The sequence below is a fragment of the Coturnix japonica genome, unplaced genomic scaffold (assembly GCF_054131305.1).
Source record: "Coturnix japonica strain WE unplaced genomic scaffold, WE-NBRP24 Scf053, whole genome shotgun sequence".
NCBI lineage: Eukaryota > Metazoa > Chordata > Aves > Galliformes > Phasianidae > Coturnix > Coturnix japonica.
This window is the reverse complement of record NW_028188956.1, coordinates 1487106-1500444: the sequence shown is the minus strand read 5'-3', so window position 1 is coordinate 1500444 and position 13339 is coordinate 1487106. Positions and strand designations below refer to the sequence as shown.

Genomic DNA, 13339 nt, shown 5'->3' with positions numbered 1-13339 from the left:
TTTAGTCAGTGTTTATCAGATTGGTGTTTGACAGATGAGAGTTGGGGTGATTTTGGGGAGTCCCTATTCTTGCTTGCTTGTGTGCTGCGGAAAACTGAGGAGGCAGGATTATAATGAGGTGGGAATTCACAATTTCAGATGCTCTTTTTACACATTTGCTTTGGAACAACTGGGAACCTTGAGAAATGCAGAGACCCCAGATGTGTGGGGAAATGGGATGTCAGAGTATATATGTCTGATTGCATCGGCTGTATTCAGGTCCTTTGCCCCATCCCATCTGTTAACTGCCATTCCCTGCTATCAACTCTGTTGTGTTTCTACAGGCTTGAATCAAGGAGGTCTCCCCTGCTTTCCCATTCCTTAATGATAGCATCGAGTGCACACTGTAGGTGAGGAGTCACCACCACAGGGAGAAAGTCTGACAGAGTTGGAAGAAGTTCAGTGGGATTTTTCTTGTTGATCTTTACCTGTGTATTGAAAAAATTGGTGAGCTGCAAATGATGTAATCTAGGAGCTTAATATTGAAAATGGAAAACCTCTGGCTTTCTGTCATTCCCTGGTTATAATTCTTGTTGAACTTAGGGTGGGATATTTTCTGTCAAGTCTAATAGAAAGCAGACCAAAAGCTTCCATTTTGTACCAGCTGTGATACAGTATAGCGAGGTGAACCTTAGTGAGACTGAAATGCAACTGACCAGGCTGTGTCATCAAATTATTTGGAAATTAGTTAAGATATAACTGGATTCTACTTTTTTGTTATCCTCATCTTTGTTTGCAAAGGTCATCACACTGTGCGTGAATCAGATTTGGAAAAGAGTATTTGCTTTAGAAGTGGAATGTAAGTAAAGGGCTGTGATATTTGAGAAAGTTGAAATAATATATTCCCGAGCTTTCTTTTAACTCTTATATAAAGTTAACTCAGCACCTTTGTGTGGGCAAATTGTGTTCCTCCTTGTCAGAGTTGCAGTTGCTTTTGTTTTGTTTCACATTTGAATAATACATTTGATTACCATGGCAAATGTTACAGTGTATGCATGCCTGACTGTGGTGCCTAATTAACTGATGATAACAAGGCAGTATTGCCCTCTTCTCTTTCATAGGCAATCATATACATGACAGTTCTTTTATCTTTCTTCAAAATTGACTTGCTCTCACGACCCTTAAGCAGCTCCTGTTTTGTGTGTTTACCTCTGATGTCTTTGCAAGACTGTTAATTTTCTGTGGCATATCCTATCTGGTTGTAATTAACACATCGAACAGCATAGAAATACTCCTGCTTGCAGATGCCTAATGGAGGAATGCTTTCTTCCAGTAATTATACAGCTTCATTTTAGTGATTTCAGTTGACCTACAAGGATTATTTTTAGAGAACATCTACAACAATATAGTTCTGTTTAGTTAAGGAAAACCAGCTAAAAACTAGGTTAATTTTGCTATTACCTGCAAGTGTAATGTAAATATAGAAATGGTGATAAATTTGGTAGAAGTATGCTTTCAGCAAATTTAAATTGGAGGTGAATAGTGCTGTCGTGTGTATATTTAATCATGAAGTCAAAGGCCTTTTCTCATAATCAGAAACTTCAAGATGCAATGACCTAATTTAAGAAAGCATTAAAGTCATATGTGTGTGTGTGTGAGTGTATATATATAATATTTTCCACTATTGTGTCTTAAGAAAACTGAACTTACATTTCAGATAAATGAGCCCAGGATTTCTATTTATTGTTTTATACCCAGACTGAGATTAAAGCCATAATGAGTACAAGTTCAAAGAGAGGAAGGTATGAGAGAAAAGGTTGGTAGTTAAAGCAATAAAAACAGGGGCAAAAAGAACAGCTTTTCTGAAGGACTCAGGCTGGAATAATAATGATAGAATTGTCTAAATCGATATATCTCTTGTCAGACTCACGTCTGATGTTTGAATCAGTCAGGTCTTTTCTGCAAGAGCTTTCCTCAGGAATATTGAATTATTTATTATTTGTATCTTTTTTCCTTCCCTTTCTGATGATTTTTTTTCCCCCTTTTTTTTTTTTTTCCCCTGACTTAGTAAAATTTGTTTTTTATGCTGCCAGGTTCAATGTTGTCTGCTGTTTGATAAATAGCAGTACTTGGGTGTATAGCAGAAGTCGTGTAAAAATGTATGACTTCAATTACATCCAGAACAATTTTTTCTTTATATTGATCTTTTTTTCCCGTATAAGATCTGCTCTTCATAGCCTCCAGTGCTCAGTTTTTAAATAATTACTCTATGTCCATATGTTGGCATGCACTTTTGAACCCATGCATCTTTTTTTTTCCTCTTAAAAAAAAGAAAAAGAAATTAAAAAAAAAAAAAAAAAAGTCTTGAATCAGTTCTGCCTGAGCAGTAAGTGAAAAATTACAGTCATCCAGATAGTGAAATATTCATACTGTATTCCAGTCAGATGAGGGATTGCATTACTTTAAAATTACAATGCCTACTTACAGCCTCTGTTTCTCTTGTCTGAGATAATGAAATGAGGGTATTGGCCAATTAATGAAAACATTTTTCATTAACAATTATAATCCAGATAAAATTAAAATATGCTTTCTGAAAGTGACTTTCACATAGTAAATTTGTGCTTATTTGAATCCACTATTGTATACCGTATTTTTTAACATTGTAAATATCACCAAAGGTTCTAATGTAGTAGAAATATACTGTGCAATCTCCAGTGTTGCTGAAATTCTCATTGTTCCAGCTGTTAGCCCTTGTAACTGTTTCCCTTTATGTCAGTATCAGACAAATAATTTGATCCAAACATTTGATGCTGATTTAAGATAAAGTTACTGCGTTTGCCCTGAAATGTTCCCATGGGTCAGGATGGAAGATGGGCTGTGTTTCCCATTTGGGTTGGGTGTCTGCTTTGCCTGGGGTTGTTAATGGACCGCATGGCAGTTTAGGTGTGAGCGCAGCCTTTCACAGAAGTTCAAAGCTGTCAGTTGGGTTGTGCATAGGATGCTGCTGTAGTTTCAGTTACACACATTGACTTTTGTTGCAGGCATTTTTTTTTTTTTTAAGGGAAATGCACCGGAATATTGCTTTGTCCTTGTTAAGTATAGTTGTTGTTCATTACATAAGTCTTCACATGCTATGCTTTGTGCTTCAAACTCTTTTAAAGTAAGATTCAAAGTAGAAGGTTATATAAACAGTCATATTTATGCCATCCAGCAGCGGATCAAAGGGAATATTCTTCACAATCGCAGTTAATGTATGTCATTTGAAAACGTAATTACTTCCCAATTGCTGCCTGCTTCGTACAGCTCTGAGCTGTGTTTTGGAGCTGCAGTGAGGCGGCGATGCTGCTGGCGGACAGCAGCAGTGTGCAGACTGAGCATAGCGTGAGTGGTGAGGTCCGTTCCAGGGCACGTGCCCCACTGACACTTCAGTGGGGGGAAGAGTGAGAAAAGGACTGGCAGATTTGGCATCAGCAGTTGTAATGTGTCGGTGAACTGGAGGAGTTGCTCTTCTTTCTAATGGAGCGAGTTCTCAGCGTATGTTTCAGGCTGTTGATTTGTGTGTTTTCAGGATTTATGTGTACTGCCAGTGAAATTGTTCCTGTCTGAAGAAGCATTTTGTGTAGGAAACCCTAACTTTGATCCTTTAGAAACGACAGTGTAATTTAATTTATTTGAGGACTGTCAATAAATGCTTGATCGTGCTATAGATTATCGGGTGACACTGAGGTTAAATAGATAAAGAAGAGTTGGGAGCGTTCTGCCCAAAGTCTTGTTTAAGCCTCACTGGTCTCCTGGATTTTTTTTTGTTTCTTTTTTTTTTTTTCCTGTAGCAGTTTGACAAAATTGCCTTTCCTACCAGCAGCCTGTTAGGTGCTGTGCACAGAAACAAAACCCTATTGTTTTAGATTTTCTTTCATATCATGTAGGTGTCTGTGCCATACCACCCACACAGTAAAGCAAGTGAGCTGTGAAATATATTCATTGTTAGAGTACAGGGGAAATGGAGGCAAGCAATCGGCAGTAATAATGTACGACAGCAAGGGGAGGCTGCCAACATTACCTGCATTATTTCGGTTGCCTTTTTCATTATAGGTTCGGGAAATAGGCAGCAATTCGATTATGGCATGATTTGGGATGGAATTGCTTGCCGTTCGCTGACCCTGTCACAAGGGGATCAAATGAGAAGTCAGCTCAAATAAAGTTTATAGTGCATTAACTGGACCAAGCGTTGCCTAGCCTGGGAGCATGATTTTTCATCTTCCAGGGTTTTGTAACTGCTTCTCAGATATATTTGTACCTTAAGGAAAGAGGAGGAAAAAAAAAAGGGGGGGTGGGGGGCGGGAGGGGGAGGGAAGGGGGAGAAGGAAGGATTGGCTGAGATGTATAGGAATGAGCTAGTTGGCCAATAGTGTACATTCTCCTCCCCTCCCATGTGCAAATCTCAGCTCTTCTCTGGCTTGTGAGAAGCAGCATGATTAATAACACTGAGGGAACCTGCCTGTTGGATTATTAATTTTCCATCCCTTTTCCCTTCTCTTACGCATACCCCTGACGTTTTGCCTTTTTTTAAAAGCTTTTCTTTTTCTTTTTTTCTTTTTTTTTTTTTCCCCCCTCTCCATGGAGCTCACCACTAGCCACTAACATTCTCGTGGCTATCCAACCCTGCAAGGGCTTACTTCACAGTGGGGTGAGTTTGTATATTAAAATAGGGGATTCAGCAAGGAAGCAGAAAGAATAAAAATAAAGGAGAGAAAGCAAAGATGTCCCTGTGATGCTTGATTACAGTACAGTTGCCTTTAGCTACAGCTGCTAAAACTACAGCTGATGCTGACCTAGAAGGCAATAAATGTGTTGCAGTGTCTGCCTTTTAGTTCTACAGAGTACTGCACTGCATGGACAGATAAACATTGTTTCTTGTTATTTGAACTAATTAAAATTGGCCCTTTAGAAACCTTTGATTGCATAGAGAGGGTGCAAATTGATGGAAAATGGGAGCTAATGATAGTTAATTGGACAAGCTGTGGGGTTTTAGGTTTTTTTTTTGGTGGTGCTCTTTTTTCCTTTTCCTTACACAAGGCTCTTAGAAGACTCATTATGCTGCAAAGATCTTTTATTATTATCACAAATCTGTTGTTTAGTGATTTTTGTGGAATAATCGTGACAAACTACCAGTAATAGATCAGTATTATTCTTAGTGGGGACGTGGTATGCCGACAGAGGACATTTTAGCAGCAATTTGATAGGGTGAGTGCCAATAATGTTTACACGTGCATGTGATTCTGTAAGGTTCTCTCTTTTGATTCGCTGACCAGGTCATGTGTCCAGCCTATATAAAGGAAGTGGGTGTTCCATGTGGATTTCAGATGTCTGGATTTGACTGGTTTAATGAAGTCCAGCCTATATTGTTCAGTAAATATTTTTTTCTTCAGATTAATAAGAGGAATAAGAAATTTGCTGTTGTTAATTCACGGCACACTACAGTGAAATACCCAAGAATTTCCAGCTTTGAAATACATTGCAGCATACACACACACACACACACACACTATATACTTAAAAAAAACAATTAACTTTTATGAATATGTATATATTTGTACCTGTATCTATCCATACAGTTGGTATTTTTCTTTGTGAAAGGGGAAGACAAGGTAACACAGTGAGAAAGCAGCTTTGATGATTATAGTGAAGTTGGGATGGGATGCAGTACTTCTGTGTTTTTTAATCTATGTTATACTTCTCAAGGTATAGGACAGCAAGGAGTTTAGTTCAGCTGTTTTGCAATTATATAACATACATATTCCAATTGGTTTTCATTTTTCTTACCCCTGAATTTCTTTGCCTCTTTTGATTTAAAAGCATTTACATGAGAAAGACAAAAGATTTCCTACCTAATATCAACACTGGAATTGTTTGTACAGGCAGTCTGCACTGTATTTCTGACTTTAAGCATTTAAATGAAAGAAAATACTTCCTAAATTTCTTGTTCTCTTCTTCACTTCTGAAAGGACAAATTGCTGTAAACAAGCTAGCATAACGCAGCATCAGAGTTCAATGTGTTTTGGTATTGCATTGATAGTATTCCTTGTGATTTGGGGTTAAGTGACACACACATTGTTATTAATTTTCAATTACTTTTTACTGGGAATTTTTTCCTTCCTGCAGAAGGACCTATTTAGTTTCTGAAAGGTAGTTTAGAATGTTATTACAAAGATACTGCTTCGAGCTCAGTTCTGGGATGCATAGAAAACCTGCAAGCTGTTTGGCTTATTTATTGTTAAGTGTATTAGTACAGTAGTAGAAGAAATTGTCATTGATTGATTACCGAGTCTTAATTGTTGGTTTGTTGTTTTTTTTTTCATTCTTTTTTTGTATATTAATGTTAGTGATACCAAGTTCTGATATACAGGTATAGTGCAAAAAAAAGGCTACTATGGCTTATTCTTAAGATGGTATTGATAATGCGTTTTTTAATGATTTATTTTCTATTTTAAAACATAATTGCTGAAACATACTTAAACCTAAAAATAGCAGGCACTTTGTGAGTCTGGTGGTGGTCTGACCTTTGCGTTTACTGTCATCTTGTCACCTGTTCTTGCTGAGTAATAGCCTGACATGTCTATCAGGTAGTGCCTTACTTTGACTGACTGACTTTTGCAATAGCAGTTTGGAAAAATGCTTTATTCTAAAACAGTCTTTTTGTTTTGTGGCAATTTTTTTTTGTTTGGTTGGTTGTTTTTTTGTTTGTTTTTTTTCTTAATGGCTGGCTATTAATTTTGTTATTTTTGCCACTTGGAAATTAAGTAAGAAAAATAATGGAAAATAGAATTTTTGATCGAGTGATTGAGCCAATAAAGACTCCAACTACAAAGGAAGAATAAAGCTAATGCCTAAAAGTAAAATAAAATATAAAAATTGATTTATTGGGCATGTTGAATCTTCAAACCAGCACTTAAAGATCTGTTAGGTGCTATGAAATGACTGCTTGTGGTCCTTATTGAATTTTGTAATCCAGTGTAATGTTATGATTCATACAAACTACAAGCCAATGTCAATATCAGTAAGAGTTTTCATTTTCTAAATTAAATAGGTGTTTGCATTTTTCATTTTGTTATTATTTTTCATTATTAAAAAGAAATAACACTTATGAGTGCTGTTAAGATTTCTGTGCTTACAGGAGGAAAGTCAATGTGTAAAAGTAATAGGGAATAAAATAATTGACAGGGAATTAGTCTGTGGCAACTGCCTGGAAATACGTAATCAGTAGAATCTCTCCCACTGCTCTTGTGGAGCAGCATTGCTCCAGTACGGGCATTTTCAACTTATTGTACTACTGACGGATTTGTCTGTAAGTCAGCCTCCAAACCGTGCAAGCCTTAGCTTATCTCGGTTTGAATTCACAGTGTTGACACGCATATATCTAAATCTTAATAATCTCAAGATTGTACCGCATTGGTGAACATGAATTATTTATTTTTTCAGCCTTCAGATGCTTTCTTATTTATGTATTTAACTGTTTTATCTATCTATCTATCTATTGCCACAATCATATCTCTTGCTTTTTTTAAAAAAAAAGCTTCCTGGTTTCTTTAGGTCGGTATTTACGATGCGCCCACAGTTCTAAAGACGACTGTTAGTAATTCCTAAAGCTCTTAGGGAAGTGATTAGGGAGTCATGATTGCTCACAAATTGAGTCTTTTTTCTGCTTGACACTGATCCTGTGATAGTCTCCCCACTTAATCCTCACTAGCAATTTGCCTATAGTTGCAGCTAACAGGAGGTGATTAGAGGGGAGTTGCCTACTGCCTTTTTACTTCTGTTGTAGTAGCATGTTAGACAGGGGCTAGTGAATCAAAGCTCTTTTCCTATTAACTCAACACCTCCTAATGCATTAGAGCCGCTTTTATCTAATAACAGTGTTCGGCTTCTAGCACTATTTTAGTGTTATTTGGTTTTCCTCTAAAAACATTGCAACGAGCATTTTAAAAACAGAAAACAGAATAGTGCAGTGCTCCACGTTGAAAGCAAAATAATGAAACAAACAGGTCTCATCTTTCATCAGCTGTAACCCTGATTAACACAGCTGAGAATTGTCACCCTGTATCAGCCAGCAAGTAGGCCCCACTTTCCCTGTGCATTATTTTAATTGCATTCCTGGTGACAGGTAACTGATATAATTCCTCATAAGTAATAATGCAGTACACTTAAAATTGCAAACAGCGCCAATGAGAAGTGATAATGAAATATGAGCTTGTATGAAGTATCAATTGCAATGATGGGCCTGAGTAAAAATTGGCAAAATGCACACAGATTTTTGACCGCCTGTAAAACATATCAAGGATTAGTTGGCATTTATTTAGTTGTCATTGTATTGTTACATTGCGCAGCCTTAACCTCGAAGTCTAAACTTGAGATCTCCTTTGATGATCTCTTCGGTGATGTCCAATCTCAGTGTCTCACAACAAGTTGACTTGGGTTTGTTTTGTGATGTCACTGAATGTCCATGTGGGAGCAATCTTGTTTCCTGCCATCTCTGGGGGGAAACCCAGGTGATCAAGGAGAAAAGAAACAAGACCACGCACTGTGTTTCAGGATGAACTTATCCTAGAACATGTCCAGAACCAGACAAATCACGATTGAAGCACAGCTCTATTTATGGCTGCAGGCACTCCAAGTTCCTGAGATATATGGTACTGGCATGCAATTTCTTTTACATGTCTCTTAGTGAGTCATCTGTTAGCACATTGATGGTATGGTTCCTTCAAAGTGCAGTCCCTTGCTTTGCAGTGGCTGCTTAAATAGCATTGGGATGTCCTATTTGTCTTCTCTGTGATTTTCAGATAAAAATGTGGAAATGAGTAAGGAAGGAGAAGAAGCCTACTTTGGTAATTATCTCATGAGAAAATTGAGTTTAGTACTAAGTATAAATTTCTTTACACTTCAGTTTCATTCTAAAGTATCATGATTAAATACAGATAAGGAAAATGAAGCACTGACCTTTGTTGCTTGTGCTTTTTTTTTGTCCCTCAAGGCTTTAGAACATCTTATTGGAGTTGAGTGCCAGATCCCTTTAGAGTCTCATTTCTGATAAAAGGCTTTTAAAAGTGCCAGTGCAATGGCCAATTCTGTCATTGAGGCCCAAGCTCTGTACCTCAGCAAAACCAGGTCTCTGAAATCTGTATTACTGCAGTTTTAGAGGTGGGGAGGGCCAGTAGACTTAATGAATAAAAAAAAAAAATGGTATGACACTGACTAACCAAGGCTGATACCTTGGCATCGTGGAAATGTATAATCAAATTCTAGATAATTCCTGTTCTTTTGAGCAAATAATTAAAAAAAACTGTGCTATAGATGCTTGGGTTTGCTTAAGGCCACCTGAATCTTCTTTTGTGCCTCTCATTCCTCCCTTGCATAGCCACTTTCTTGGGAGAGAGGGAAAACATGAAACCATACCTCATCCATTTCCAAGGGGAAATGAGATAGCACTGCAGGTGGGTAAAGCAGTCTGTACCTGTTGAATAGATGTTCACTGTACCAAATCCTGAGACTTGTTTGGGTGAATGTCTTAATGTTCTATTACTGAATGATTTAACACCAGGTGTGCATGCCAAAGAATAAAGAATGCAGTGCTTCTTATGTGTGCTAGAAATGGATGATGCGATGCCAGTGTACAGATCAGGAAAAAAAAATCTGCCCGGTGTTTATTTTTCTGTTGGGAGAGAAAGTTACAGTACTCCACTCCATTCCAGTGGATTGCAGGAGAGAACTTAAGGCGGGAGAAGTAACACAAAGTAGAACTAATGGGTTGATTGAATTGATAGAATTATTTACTGAGATAAAGGATAATAGTTATGATGAATGCAAAAGCAATTGCGCACCACCTACCAATCAGTGTCCAGTTAGCCTCCTAGTAGTGGAAGAGATTTACATGAAGTTCTACCCCCTTCAAAACTCCTTCCACAATATGTCATATAGTATGGAATATCCTTTGGCCAGTTTAAGTCAGCTGTCCTAGTTCTGTTCCTTCTCACTTCCTTGGGCTCTCAGCTGAGATTGACTGTGGCTCTGTACAACGCTGCCTGGCAGCAACTGTAAGCATCACTGCGCTATCTCCATTGTTTCTCTAGAATGAAAACGTAGTATTAAATCAGACACTGAAGAAAATAATTCAGTTCCAGCTGAAACTCAGAGAATAACTTGTGCTTAGGATTCTTTCCCTACAGGAAATGTTAGATAATTATTGCTATTTGGTACTGTGTTGTGTAGCTGAGCTGGATTTTGTTATCCTTGAAGAAGTATCTTCCTCTGAAAGGGGAGTAAAACATGATGCTCCTAATGAGCGGAGCAGAGACACAGATCTGATCTGAGTGTTGGTTTCCCATTTTTGTGATGCTCTTTGCTGCAGTTTGTATCTAGAGAGAAGCCCTTGTGGTGTCAGTCTGTTGTGTAACCTGCTCTAGTTTTGTGCCTCAAGGAAGAGTGATCCTTTAAACAAATGGTGGCTGTACAGAGGGTATGGGGTGAGATGCATTCCTCTGGCCCCATCCAATGGATTTTCTGTCACTGAAGTCTTGAAGCACAGGTTAGGTACTGGAAGGCTTGAATATTTCCTCACCAATAGGTTAGAGCTTGGCATTTTGTAAGCTGCTGGTATCTCTCAGTAAAGCAAATCATTACAGCATGAGCATTTTCCTAGGCATCTTATGAAATCCCTCTATCTAAGGCTACTGGAAGGCACTCTGAACAAAGATCATTCTCCCCAGCTTCTCTTCTCTGAGTGGGAGCTTCAGCCCCCTGCACAGGCTGGAGGTCATCCCCAGAACTTGCTTCAGGTTGTTATCCTTCCTGGCCAAAAACCAGATACAGTATTGTAGATGTGGTCCAGTGAGTGTTGAAGCAGGAATGACTTGTCGTGGTCTGGTTGTGCTGCTTTTTAATGCAGCTGATGATCTTGTTGTACTTCTTTTCTGTCAGAGCACACTGCTGGCTTGCATTCAGCCTGTGGTCTCTCACCACTTGTCCTCCTAGTTCCATACAGTTCGGTCTGTTCATTAAAATGTTTCAGTAAGTTGGTCTGGTCCTACGAAGTTGTATGACTGCAGTAAGCAGTGTACATGGTGCGCTGTGAGTACTGCACACATTCCTCTTGGCAGCTTGTGGAACAGACATTGTGCATTGTTTGGATTGTGTAAGCATTCCTGTTGGTCTCTTGTGATGCTTACCTTCTTAGAGCACCTTTCCATGTTTGGCTCTACATATTTTGGTACCTTACTTGTTCTGTTTGGCTTAGCAGGGAAGGTCTTCTTCTGAAGCATCCTCAGTCTTGGTCTGGGCAGCATACTTAGAAATGACATGGACGTTACATGAGTGGGTGATCAAAGGGGGAAAGATCTCACCTTTCTGATCTGTTTCCTTTTAGAAGACAGTCCTGGAGAGGATTTGCTTTCCTTGTTTCCTGGAGACTTGGATTCTTAGATGGTTTTGACTGCAGCTATTTCTGATGTTAATTCCTTTTTCTGTACTTTAGTAGCAAAGTGCACGTGGAGTGCTTTGGAATTGTCTGAAGTTGCCAGGTTGCTTGTGATCACATATGTAACGTGGAGTTATGTGTGGTGCCAGTGATAATTCAGTGTGATGAACTTGAAGGCTTTCAGTAGAATTGCAGCCCTAATAGAAACAATGACTTGAACTCTGGAATTCTGTGTAAAATCATTAGCTAGCTTGTGGTCCGGGTCTTCAAACCAAAGGCTATGAGGTGCTGCTCTTGTTGACACAGGCTGTGAAAGATTACTTGAGCTCTAAGAGTAATTTCCCTTCTGCTCTTGATATGAACGTCAAATCCAAAATTACAGTATTAAGAACATAATATAAAAGTTTTTGCTGCTGGCTTGTGGACCTGCATTAGCTCTTAGCCATAGTTTGGAACTTGCAAAGCAATCTTATTTAGATTTTAGTGATGAAATCTTTTGATGAAATCTTTCTTTTAATTCTGCAAAAGAATCTCAATGGCACATTTCTTTTCAGTCTGAAAAGGCTCTGACATAATGAAGATGTGCCAGACTGCAGCCATGTGCCAGATGTGTTTGGATCCATGGAATTTTCTGATGTAGCTTCAGTGTTTGAAGAATCTCCGCTTGATCTAAATACTCAGAGAACAAAGCAGGTGTGTAAAGATGTAGTGCTAGTTTCTTACAGAAAAAATATAGCACTTAATCCAGAAATTTACTTCTCATTGTATATAGTGCTTACTCCATACTTCAGTATCTAGTAAACCTTGACCGAAGTAAGATACAGATTGAGCAAAGTATGTTAAGCATAAATTTTGGTGCCTTCTACCTGTAGGCCATGGTTCATTTTACAAGAACCCTAACTCCAGTGTTTGGTTTGCACAGAAATAGCAAGCAAGGGAACAAGTAAAGGAGTCAGTGAGGATTTTAAAATGCAATGGAAAGTGATAAGGCACAGTTGATAAGATTTTGGAGTTAGGTTGGATGTACACAGAGCTTTAAAGAGGAAGAATCTTCAGGAATAGTCAGCATGGATTGACCAAGGGCAAATTGTACTTGACCCACCATTGCTAGGTGAGCTTCTGCTTTAAAGCATCAAGCTGCATAAAGAAGGCAGTTTTAAAAGCAAGCTTACCAATTCGTTTTTAACCAGTGATTTTTTCAGGAAGGAAAGCTTATAGATGCTGTTTGCTAATGGAAGATGGAGAGAGGAAAAGCAAGAGAAAGGCATGATGTGTGCATAGCCACCACATCCCATCTGCAGCGTTCTCCCCCTCTGCAAACGAGGAGCAGCTCATCAAGCTTGGCCTGGGCCATGGAAAGGGAGCATGCTAACATCTGGGCCAACCCAAACGAGTTAGTTCTGCAGGTTGGTTGTTTTCTGCTGTTTGTCTCACGTCCTGTTGCTCAGCGGTAGATTTGTTCATGTTCAGTGCCAACAGGAAACACCCAACAGGTGGGGTTTGCGGAGAAAGAGGTCCTGCAGGTCTTGTGTGACACCCATGGAACCGTAGCGAGGCTGCATGTGTGTAAAACACCAGGAATCAACAGAGGTGTGAAGGTGAGCTGTGGGCTGCAGTACCACAGGAAGGGATGTGTGTGCTCTGGGTTTGGATGCTTCTGTGTGTTTTAAGTGACTGAGATACCACTGCTCAGTCTGTTTGAGTGTATAGAAGAAGTGTAACATCCATTCTGATGGAGTATTGTGAACGGAGCCCTGTGGGTTTGAGACCTGCCTTTAAGCTTGTGGGCATCATCCAGGAGTTGGGGATGGGGCAAGGGAAGTTGGGGTGAGGGATGAAGCGTAGGAACAGAAACTTCTTTGGTCCATATTAACTCCTCCCTTTTTTGATTAG

At 38.9% G+C, this 13339-nt stretch overlaps 1 protein-coding gene across 14 annotated transcripts in view; it reads left to right on the top strand.

Annotated features, from left to right (window-relative positions):
* Positions 1-13339, top strand: part of LOC146752058 (rho GTPase-activating protein 32-like) — an 80747-nt gene that overhangs the window by 61703 nt on the left and 5705 nt on the right. For 7 of the 14 annotated variants that reach the window (XM_085533057.1, XM_085533058.1, XM_085533056.1 and 4 more), the window contains one exon: positions 12001-13044. The gene's annotated coding sequence lies outside the window, so the exon portion shown is untranslated. The remainder of the gene's footprint in view (positions 1-12000; positions 13045-13339) is intronic. The other 7 variants (XM_085533052.1, XM_085533055.1, XM_085533060.1 and 4 more) reach the window with 7 other exon arrangements.